Consider the following 12,180-nt stretch of genomic DNA (forward strand, 5'->3'; position numbering starts at 1 on the left):
CCAAAAAAATCAGTCAAATTCCCTGGAAATCACTGCTTTTCCACTGCTTATGTTTTTTGGGGCTCTCACAACAGAAGAAAAACCTAGTGTTGCTTTGCAAATACTCATTCTCGGGTCCTTTTCAAATTCCTCTCATACAAGGTGACTTCCAAATTTTTACAGTATTACAATCGGCAATAGAGGTTAAAGTGTAAGTCAAGAGCACTCTGTTTTCCCTCTCTCTTTCAATCTGCATTCCTCTGCATCTCATTGAATTCATGGGTTATAAAGCTATTTCATAATGCACAATAAAGCAAGCAAGTATTTGTACATAAAGGTTGGCTAAAAGGAAATTAACTGTGGTCAACACAGCATCTAGATTAAAAAATGTCAGAAAGGCAACATCATTCATCTTCCCTCAACATTTATAGTTACACTAAGGATGATGTCAGGGCTAGTAATTAATGTTTACTCAATATCACCTCAGCGGCCAAGAAAATTATTGCTTGCCAATGCAAGTTCAGTCACAGAGGGTTGAATGTCATCTTACATACATGACTAAAAGTGGTGCATGTTCCTCTGGGACTAAGAACATTTCTAAAAAATAAAATAAAGAAAATTGTCATCACAGGTATCCATTCCAAATTAATACTTTAACTTGTTTTGTTTACATGCTAAACTTCAAATTTACGAGAAATTATTAAAATCCCTACGACGTGGGCTGTCGGTGTGATGTCTATTCCTTGATTAATTTGACCAGCCCTCATTTGATCACTTAAGGGATGTGTACGTTTACACTATATAAATAAAGTAAATTGAAATTGAATACAGTTTTCATTCCTAAATAGTCAGGAAATATAAAAAACAAACTGAAAATAAATTAAATCACTTTGAAATGACTGAAGTATCTCTTTAAAGAACTTTCTAATTCCCAGAAAGTCACATTTAGACAGTTTATTTTTGTCTATTTATGTTGAGAACATTACTTACTTTAAATTTGCTTTGTACTTAACAAAATCAATTCAACCTGTTAAGGAGGAGAAAAGCAAGTCATTAAAATGTATGGATATAAATAATTGCATTAAAAAAGAAAAGAAAAACAAAAAGGGGTAAATAATCTTATCATATCCAGCAGCTGTGTTGATACTCTGACACTCCCACACCCGTGCTTGGAAAAGAAAAAATCCTGTCCATGCAGTTAAGCTGCTTATAAATATTTGTAATTAAAATAGGAGAGGGAAAGTCGGAAGAGTGGCATGTTTATCACCAGAGACACTGCTGCTGCAGGTGTCTTTAATGCCCACAAAAGCATTTTGATCTGACAGAGCAGAAGAGCAGCAGCTCCATTTTGCAAGGCTTGTCCCACTCAGCAGCTCCCTCTTCTCTCAGTGCATGCTAACATTCTCAAGAGCTCATTACCAATGTATTTTTCATTTTCTTCTTTTCTTACAAGAACTTTGAAATATTGCTTTAAATATTTCATAAAGACAGTTTTATCGGGTGTGCGGTATTGTCATTTTGAAGAGAGTAGCACAATCCAGTTTTGTGATGGTGTACATTTTTACATACGGCAAAGGTTTGAGCTTTTTTTTTAAAATTTGTACTAAGCACTTTTTAAATTGCTTTTGGATTTACTATGCACAAGTGCCACATGTAAAAATTCTATAAAAAGGCAGCCTGGTTTTATAAAACATAACTTCCCTTTTCGAATGAAATATTTCTACTAGCCCAATTTGCAATCTCACAAGTACATTTTAGACACTTAAAAGCCTTGTTTTACAAGGTCAAACATCCTGCTATACGATGTCCTCTGTCTGTAAAACAACTGTTGAATTGTATTTCTGAATTTTGTCAGAAACTTTCATAATGTTCACTCAGACTTTGTCATTTTAATTAAAAATGTTCTTAATCTCATATTAGTATTTTATATGAGTTTATTAGTTTTGTTTGTTGCTCAGTCTCAACTTCTGTAAAGTTCACCTGTTCCCAATTAATTTTATTGAAAACAACTGGCACATGTTTGTCTTTATATCTTTTAGTCTAATGAGTCAAAAGCAAAAACGTGTAGGTTTGTAAGCCAAAAACCTGATTCTAATTCCAAAACCCAGATTAGCTCTTGTCTCAGGGCTAATCTGAGAAAAGATTAGCTCTTTTCTAAGGGCTAATCTGGGAAAAGGTGGAAGAAGTTACATCATTTTTTAACATCTCCTCTAAATAGTGGATATGAGCTGTTATATTTTAAAGTAGAATGTTGTCATGAACCCCAGAAAACTGTTGGCAGTCAGTACAATGATACTCTGTAAACAAAGTAATGAGGATTTTTGTGTGTTGATAATGACGTTCTGTCTATTGTTTTGACAGAAGCATTGAACCTTCTACTTCTGTTAGTACTGTGTACTATCTGAAGAGTTTTTGTGGCGCTAGAGACTCGTATTTTTGACAGTAGGCAGACAGGAAGGAGGGCGAGGAGAGGGGGAGGACATGCGGCAATGGTCGCCGGGACTGGGAGTCGAACCCGTGATGTCTGCGTCAAGGACTGAGGCCTCCAAACGTGGGGCGTGCTAACCCTGTACCACCACAGCAAGCCCCTGTACTGTGTTTTAAATAAAAAATAATAAAATTACTTGACTTTGTTTTTGTCCTGAGTGACAATCCATATGCATTGAGTGATGTTCTTGACACTCCTTAATTATGTTGAGGCTTTTACTACTTAATTCATCCTGATCTAGAATTAATATTTTAATAGGTATCTATTATACCTACAGTTTAACTATGGGCATAGTTTAACTGTAAACTATTTAGCAGCATTTATATTTAAACTATGCTCCATGATGTAGATAGTTGGTATGGATGAAGAGGGTGTAAATACAATAATAACACCATTGTGAAGCATTCTTAATAATGTGTGGTTGTGGAAGCTTGTTGCCTTCATTCTTCTGATCTGAGTTAGACTCTGATTTGAACATGTGTGGATGCTGTGTGGTTGTTGGCATCTTTAATAAACTTGGGGATAAAAATAATTTCTGCTGGTAGATGATAGTATTGCTGCTAATTTAAAAGGGAAGATTTAAAGAATGATTTGTCCACTTTAAAACAGTGGCATGGAATAAAAAAAACAAACAAACAAAAACAGAAAAAGTTATGCGATTGTGATTTTCTGGATGAAACATGTAAAGCCAAAAGAGGAGAGAAAAAGAAAATATATGGTGTTCCGTGCTCATATTTCACATGTTGCAGTGATCTTTCTTGTTGAATGAGTGAGTCACGCTACAGTCAAGCCAATTATGTTCATGTCTGAACATAAAAGTAGAACTGTGCTACTGTTTGTGGTCTTTTGATGGCTTTTTTTTTTTTTGCCTGTTCACTGAAAAAAAATCCATTGAAATCTTGCTTGCAGATTGTGAAAATAAGCCATGTCCAGACTGTGAGCGCATAGTTTTAAAGGTTACAAAAGATGTATGTGCACTTGGTGACAAGACATCAGGAAAGTCAGTACTGTGCATTACGCCTGTTTGGACAGAACATATTTAAGAGAACTGCCGCTAACAGGAGAGCTTTTTCTTGTCAACCATGACTAATGTGAAGTCCCAAAAGACTGCAAAATGCATAGAAACTGTGAATAGTAAGGTTTACCACAACCACATCATCTAGTGAGTATACTGCCTACTTTTCTTCAGTTTTTAGTTGCTAACAAAGACTTTTAAAATTTATTTTTTTAACAGCACACATCTGTTTTGTTATTTTTATTTTCAATAAAAGGAATGCATCCAACTGCATTTACTTACACAGCAAAATGTGATGCAGAAATAAAATACATTCCCTCTCTTCTAATCTGTGTCTGATCCCTGTGGATGCATTTGTGATTTATGTATTAGACACTAATGGAAAAGAGACAGTTAATTTTTGTGTTACCTGATAGGTTTGTTTATAACATCAGTACTCTTTGCATCATTTAGTCATGACAGCAGTGTGATAAATATTGCAAGACAGAAGGGAAAACGTTTCCCAGTGCACAAAGAATTGGTAAAGTGAAGAAAATGTTAGATGAAAAACTAGACCTATTATGAAAAGGAACATTACCAGAGTAGGCCAGGGCTGCCGTATGTCTGTGAAGTGACCTTTCAGGTAAAATGTGGATGGTGTCTATCATTAACTCCCCCTCCCCACCCTTTTTCCTTTTTCTCTCTCCTAAACCTCCTTGCCCTTATTTCAGTTTTTTCTGGATAAGATCTTTCTATTTTTACTGAAGCATAAATTTGGTGGTCGTTGCTCTCAGAGGCACAAGTATGACTCTGTGGGGAATGATTGAAAGACACTTGTCTAAAACAGACATAAAATCGAATAAAGTCCTAGACCAACTATGAGCACAGAGAGTGGACCAGGAGGTTGGAGGATGTAAGATATAAACCAAACAGCGGTGGAGCAACAGGCAAGAGTAAGCATTAGTCCCAAGGGTATAGTTTTAAGTGTATCTGATGTGAGTGATGTGGCTGGAAAATGCATCACAATACATTTCCTATCTGTAAATATGAGTAAAAATTCAGCTGTAGTCTTTGAAAAAAAGTCAGATTTAATGACAATAATCTTCAATCATTATCAGCCATACAGTATTTGAAGATTACTGTTCTGTTATGCATGTGAACTTTTTCCTGTTGTTTCCCATCACTTACGTGAACATTTCTGCTTGTTTCACCACTTGTGCGAGGTGTCTGGGTTCTGCTGCAGTGAGACGGAGCACGAGCACACAAAGTTGGCCACAGGCAGAGCTATCGATTTGTCTCGTCAAGGTTCAGGGATATAGATGAGTTACAAAACCACCATTAATTACAAATCACTTCTGCCATGAAAGTCAATTACAGCAAAAAGAAGCAAAAAAAAAAGTCTGTATCAAACAAAGAAAAGTGATAGGACATGCACATTTGTCATCCGAAGGTGTCTGGCTTGGTGTGCCTGCTTATTTTGCCCTTGGTCTTTTCTTCGGCTTTTGAAAGTCTCATTTAATTCAATTTATTAGTTCCATGGGCATTCATCAATAAATAAATGTGTGGACAAATTGACGCAGATGCATTTTCCATATTCAATAAGCTTGTTCCATTGTCTTTTTACAACGCATATGATCAATACATCAAAACACATGATGTATTACAGTCCATAATGGTGCATGCATTCACCCTGTGTTAAACCATATGCTAATGTGCACATGAAACAGCAGGGCAAGTGACAGAGGGACAAGCAGGTGCAGGGTTTACAATGATCCGCAGGCCAGTTCACAGACACTCCCTGTCAGTGTCACTAGAGAGTCCCTGCTGTCTCAGACAGGCTTTGGTGAAGAAATGTTTTGCATTAAAATTGCAAGCAGCACTCTTTTCAACAGCACACAGCGACTCTGTGACACTGCTCTTTCTGCAAGGTAACATGCTATGCTTTTGCACCCAAAACTATGCATAGCCACTACCATTTTTATTTTTTTTGTTTGCTTTCTTTTTAAAAGTCACCTACCAAATTCAGTTCTCATACCCTCTTGTCCTCTGTGTTTTTCTTTGCATCAGCCCATGTCTTTTCATACTCCTGGAAGAAAACTGTTGACTGTGATCAAGGTTTGCGTTGCACCTGTATGTAAGCAATCACAATTCATCTGTGAAGTCTACTCTTCCTTTGTCTGACAGCCAGGCCTGGGCACACTGAGCTCAGGAGCGCCTTCTACTCTGTAAAGCTGATTTCAAATCCTGGCAATTCAGAGGAGAGGTACTGCAGTGGCATGAAGTAAGCAGGCTAAACAGATCAACAGCTCCCGCTGTCTCTCTGGCTCGCACTGGCTGATCCGTCGCCTGCGTTGCCTCTGTTTTATGGTGACAAGACACAGCGAGCTATGGCTTGAATACCAACAGGATAATTTCTTGACAGTCTCCCTTTATTGTTGTTCTATCACCCTGATAAGATGATTTTAGCTTTCCATGATGTTTTGTCTTGGCAGAGATGGCCTGGAAACTAAGCTCATTCTTTTTTCCTCATTTAGTCTTTGTGGCTCTCCTATTTTCCAAAGGCTCTGCTAACACAATGTGCATGTAAGAGTTCAAAACTATAATTACATGGAGATCTCATCCATAGGAGACATGTTGCCAGTCAAACCTATGCTGATCAACTAAGAAAAAAGTGTGATTATTATGATTAGTGCTGCCAGATATGGAAATAAATTATAATTCCATGATTTGTCAAACTCAAATCACTTGAAGAACAGTAAATTGCTGCTCTTCAAGTGAATTTACTTCACTTTAATGTAACAGTCTATTTTAAGACCAGGGGTAGGCAACTCCAGGACTCGAGAGCCATTCTCCTGCAACTTTTAGATGTGTTTCTTCTTCAACACACCTGAGTCAAATAATGGGGTCATTAGCAGAACTCTGGAGAACTTGACTGCATTTAGGAGGTGGTTCAGCTATTTGAATCAGCTCTGTTGGACCAGGGAGACATCTAAAAATTGCAGGAGACTGGCTCTCGAGGCCTGGAGTTGCCTATCCCTGATAGACAGTCATATACAAATATGCACTCATAAAATCAGTACAGGGCTATTCTTTGAAAATGTAACAAAAAATGTAATTAAAATAAGTGAATTAAAAACAATAACAAGAACAAGAAAAAAATATTTGCAAGAACTAAAAATAAACAAGTTAATTTCAAATTAGTGTAAACTGAACTTTTAAGAAATCTAGATATTTCAGGCACAATTTCACCTATTTTCATGATTTGTGGAGAGGAACAAAGGTCTGGTGAGGTGAAGACTCCAGCAACACTTGAAATAATAAGGAATCAACTCTCTTAGCAGAACAAAGCATTTCAACTTGTGACTCTCCTTGTGGTCAGTACAAAATACTAAACAGTTTGCATAAAATACAAAGTTATAATCCTGTTGAAAATTCTACATAAATTACTCACAGTTTCTCACATAAACAAGCTACCAGATCAGCATTCGATTGGATTGTGCTTGGTAACTGGCTGGTCCAGGACATATAGGGTCTGTGCTGAACCACTGCAAATTTAAAGGAGGAATCATCTCACACATCAAAATGGAGTTAATTTCCAAAATTGTGAGGTTTTTCCAGACACATGGCTTTTACGCTGTGTCATCACAATATTTTGTGGCATTTATGAAAATGACAATAAGAACTACTTCAAGTTCTTTACAGGTGACTATCCAGTCACCAATAAACTGCAGGACAGCATTTTACAGTACTCTGTCTCTCATTGGACAAAATAGTACAACTTACACTCCTGACAATACAAACAGCTTTGGGGATTTTAGAACATTAATTGGAATATATCATAAATCAAAATTCTTATCATGATAAGAAATTTTACCACAATAAATGATTAAAGACACATTAAATGCTCACCCCTTTTTGCATCTTCATGTCTCATAAACTGGATGTATTTTTACGCCCTTAATAATTAGGCACTATTATTCATAAAATTTATTTAGCTTCTTTCAAAAAACATTTATGATATTATTGCTTAAATCATTATGATATTCTCCGCTAGCTGTCAGGTGCTGAAAGCTAAAAGAAGATGAAATTGGATCAGGAAATGATAGTGCACGAGTTTACATCAAAATTATAGCCACATTGTGCTGCCAAAGGCCGATGTAAACCCTCAAGTGAGGAGGGTGCTGTATAAAAGATCATAGAAGTAGTAGCTTGTATAATGGGAAGAATTTCCTTGATAAACTGACACAAAAGTTCATGAAATTAGTGTGGGTCACAAAACAAAAAGGCTCCCAGAGAAGTTTGACAACCACTTTAACAGGTCGGATTGAAATCTGAAGCCCACTTGGTAATAGTGTCAGACAGATTTCACATTGGGCTGCAGAATGGAATTGAGAGGAGATATTTTGGCACATCAGCACTCAGAACAAAGCTTACTGTATGTGTCCAGTGAGACTTCCTCCCTTGCGTCTCCTTGCAGGATTTAAAATGGAATTAATCGTTCTGATGATGGTGTCAGATGGTTAAACTCATCACAACTCAACAGTCATCCCCTGTGGTACTACCTCTTTGAGAAGGACAGTGAACGAGGAAAGATACTCTGTTTACATGACATCTGACAAGGTAAAGGACAATATTTGATTGCTTTTGCTCTGCCAAAATCACAAAATCAATAGTGCAGCACTGGTCATATACTCAGAGATGTTCCTACTGAAAAATAAAATCTCATCAACCTTATCCATGAAACACTTGAATTTCAGTAGAACCCACATGTCCAAATCTAAGTTAGTTAGGATCTGCCTTAGTCCTGCTGTAGCAGGTGTGATGACAATGAGGCTTATCCGTCTGCTTCTTATAGATCCTTATTTGGCCACCCTGAATAAGGTTTCAGAGCCGAGAATGACCATCGACCCTTGACTACTTCTCATTACAGCGTGTGAGGAGGGTAAGCAAATTACTTATGTAAAGTATCAAGAGCTGTCCTCTTGTTGTTGTCTGGCCAAACATGCCACAATACTGGGAGGGAAGAGTATACTCCCGCCCATCCATCCATATTCATTGACCTCCAGACATTGTGTCTTGTCTTTAATTGATTGACTGTTCCATTCAGAATCGCAGTGACAAGTTCAGGGTTTGGGATTCTTCCCTGACATACAGTTGTGCCTAAAATATTTTAATTCTCACAGCAAAGTAAGTTTATTGACAAAATCAAATAGGAGTAATTTAGTTCAGGAAAACAAATATTGCATTGCCTTCTTCTATTTCAACACAAAATGCCACTCTTCTTGACTACTGCAATTGCAATATTATATAATCTTGTCATGACGAGCCTCCTGAGAACTTGGTAGAGCACCTGTCTGAAATTTTGAGTCATTGCACATGTGATTCCTAGCTAGACATTGGCTTCTGGCAGCATTTCTTGAAAACCTAGCTCACTCATCACTAGCAAACACTTTCACTGCCCCAATTTGTGTGTTTGGCCACTGCAACTACTTTTTAAAAATCCTGCTATAGTTTTTCAAAATAGCCAGTTAGTTGACTATGATGACCAATCTAGTATTTAACCCTCCTATTGTCCTCGGCTCATGTCGACCGAGGACAAGCCCTTAAAAAATATTTTTTTCAATTGCAGCTGCATACAGAAACTTTAATCTAACAGTCCTGCATCAGAACTACGGTGTGCACAACTCAGGCGGAAGTTTAGGCTCAAGCAATTCAAATGTGAACTTGACAAAAGAAATAAAGATAACCAAACCCAGGCCTCAGGTCAGACTGACCCGAAGACTAAGGAAATTACAGCTGGACAGGCAAACAGTATGGAATGGCATCATTGATCTCCATGAAACTGATATCTTTTCAAATTTTCCTCCCCTCCTGTTGCCCTCGGGTTGACATGACCCGAGGACAAGCCCTTAAAAAACATTTTTTTAATTGCAACTGCATACAGCAACTTTAAATCTAACAGTCCTGAATCAGACCTACAGTGTTCACAACTCAGATGGAATTTTCTGCTGGAGCAATTCAAATGTGAACTTGACGAAAAAAATAAGAATAACCAAACCCAGGCCTCGGGTCAAAATGACCCGAAGACAACATTAACAGAACTCTCTTTCAAATCAAAATCTTGGTTATTTCAGGTAGAGTCTTGTCATTGGCATGGTCCCATGCCTTGCAAGCTTATTCTTTGATGAGATTATATTGACTCCCAGATTTTCTGAATATACTTCATTGAGTTTATCATGCCAACCACATTCTACACAGTACTACAGGAGGTGAAGCACTCCCAGAGCATCACTGAGCCTTCACCATGCTTTATAGCACATAACTGATCACATTGTAGTTAATTCTTCTTCCTCCAAACATAAAAACTGATCCATGGACCAAAAAAGTTCCAATACAAATTTAAATGAAATGCAAATTTACAGCCCAATTTGGTAATAAGTTAGATCTTTGTTTTAAATAAGAGAGAATACCACAGTGAAACTTAGAAGTTGTCCATACAGTCTCATATTTTTTGAAGCTGACATTTATGTGATGGTTCCCAGAACTAACTTTTTTTGGAAAAGAAAGTGTTAGTCTGGATTTTATCTAGCATTCACAAATACTGAGTTTTTTGGCACGTATTTATTCTATTCGTATTTACTTTAACGATTTGTTGCCGTGAACCACAAAAATTCTCTTTCTCATACCCTGCAGCAGCTTTTCAGCTCCTGTGATCTCAAAATTGCAAAGATGGGACTTTGCTAAATGTCAAACTTACATCAAAAAATTCTACAACTATTTTTTTGTGAATCAGCCAAACAATCCATACACATTATTGATGTATCAATCCCAAGAGCTATATAGCTATAATTATTTCATTCATCAAAGCCTTCATTCATATTTAGCACACAAAGAGCCTGGTAGACAGTCTTCTTACTTCATATTGGGCCAGCTGATGAGCCCTATTGTCTCATCCAGCTAGTTGGAGTCTCAGTGTTTGATGCCAAATCATACTTTATGAAATCTGGAAAAGCCAGCCTTAAAGCTATTGTATGCATGCACAGATGACCTCTACTAATCCTTAGATATTATTAGTTTTAGGAAAATAGAAGCATTACAAAATCTTGTTTCATTTGAAGACATTTAAGTGAGGCATTTCGGGAAGTTTGTGAGAAAGCAAAAAGCTTAGAGGGAGAAATCCTCTTAATGGGAGAATTGTGAATTGATCTGTTTCAAATAGAAAATTATTTGTCTTCATGATTTCTACTTACAAATATATTTATTTATCCAAAAGCTTTGAGATCCTGCTTCAAAAGAAATAAGGTTCTACAATGTACAAAAATAATTTTTCAACCAAAGTTGTGTCAATTTATCTAATTTTTTGAGCATAGTAACACTTAACTGTCATGAGAATGAGAGGTGGCAGAGGAACATAGTCCTAAACGCCTTTTTTAAAATATAATTAGTCTTATATATCTAATATACTCGAGGTCTTGTCAAGCATTTTTCATAAAGGAACAATATGGACATCAAAGTGGATGTTTCTACCTGAAACATGTGCAGTTAGGTATCAGAAACTTCATTCCAAGAATTAGTCTGCCTGGAACCAGCATCAATACCTAATCCATCCATTATCCAACCCGCGCATGGTTCACCAGAGGTACAAAAGTGCCCATCTCCAGATGTAAACGGGTAAAAAGCATGGCACATCTTGGCAACACAGAGACAGACAGGAGCAACAACAGTCACACCCATCACTGGCTTCTTCCCAAAGCTGCTGAATAAGATATTCAGAGCATAAGATTAATGAGCATGCATGCTTAGAAGAACTTCATATGCTTGCATTTTCCAATAAAAGTTCAAAGATAAAACTGTGCTATAGCATCAAGCCCAGGTGAGGTTGTCTAATAGGGAGGCTTATGTGTTAACATTTACAGATGTTACCATCTGGTGTTTTTGTCTGCGGAATAAGGATAGAAAACTGTGCAATCTGTTGAAAGTGAACATGCTGCTGTAAGACAATTCCTCAGATTGTTTTCATGTGAACATAAAATGTTTTCAAGCAGATGGCAAGAATATTTCAGGGATATGAAGAAATTTAACATCAGATCTACTGGATGCATAGTATTTTATATGTTATCCAAAGGTAAAGGTGTTTTCTTGATGCTATAATCATTTTGAGGTGTTTTACGTAGAAATGAGAATACCAATCAACTCCTTTAGTGATGAAGCAACTGGAATAAGAATATTCAAAATATGCCCACCATTTATTTTATCTTGATTCATCCACAATAATATACCAAAAAATGCTGGCATCCACTAGCTGACAGTTTTTGATTATTGTTGACATCAAACTGATTTTCCCCTCTTACATTTTTGTGGATTATTCTTTTTTTTTCCCCAAAAAATTTTTCAAGATAGAATAGACCTGTACAAAGCCAACTGCTCTGATTTGACCGTTGAAATAGCAGTAAACCTTCACATTAAAAAAAAAAAAATGTGAAAAGTTTTTTTTAAAAAGAAAGAATATATGTGTATAACACCCAGATTCTCTCTCAGAATACTGCTGTGTAAACAATAACATATAATGGGCATGATGGAAGTAAATAATGAAACTTTTCTATGTTCATTTAGTAGATTAGAGATTAGATAAGAAGAAATTCTGATTTGTTCTCTCTCTCTGGAAGAGAATACATATTTGGTGTAGAGCTTCTCTCTGATAACTTTACAATGTAACAAG

This window comes from Poeciliopsis prolifica, unplaced genomic scaffold (genome assembly GCF_027474105.1).
Source record: "Poeciliopsis prolifica strain line A6 unplaced genomic scaffold, Auburn_PproV2 SCAFFOLD001, whole genome shotgun sequence".
Classification (NCBI taxonomy): domain Eukaryota; kingdom Metazoa; phylum Chordata; class Actinopteri; order Cyprinodontiformes; family Poeciliidae; genus Poeciliopsis; species Poeciliopsis prolifica.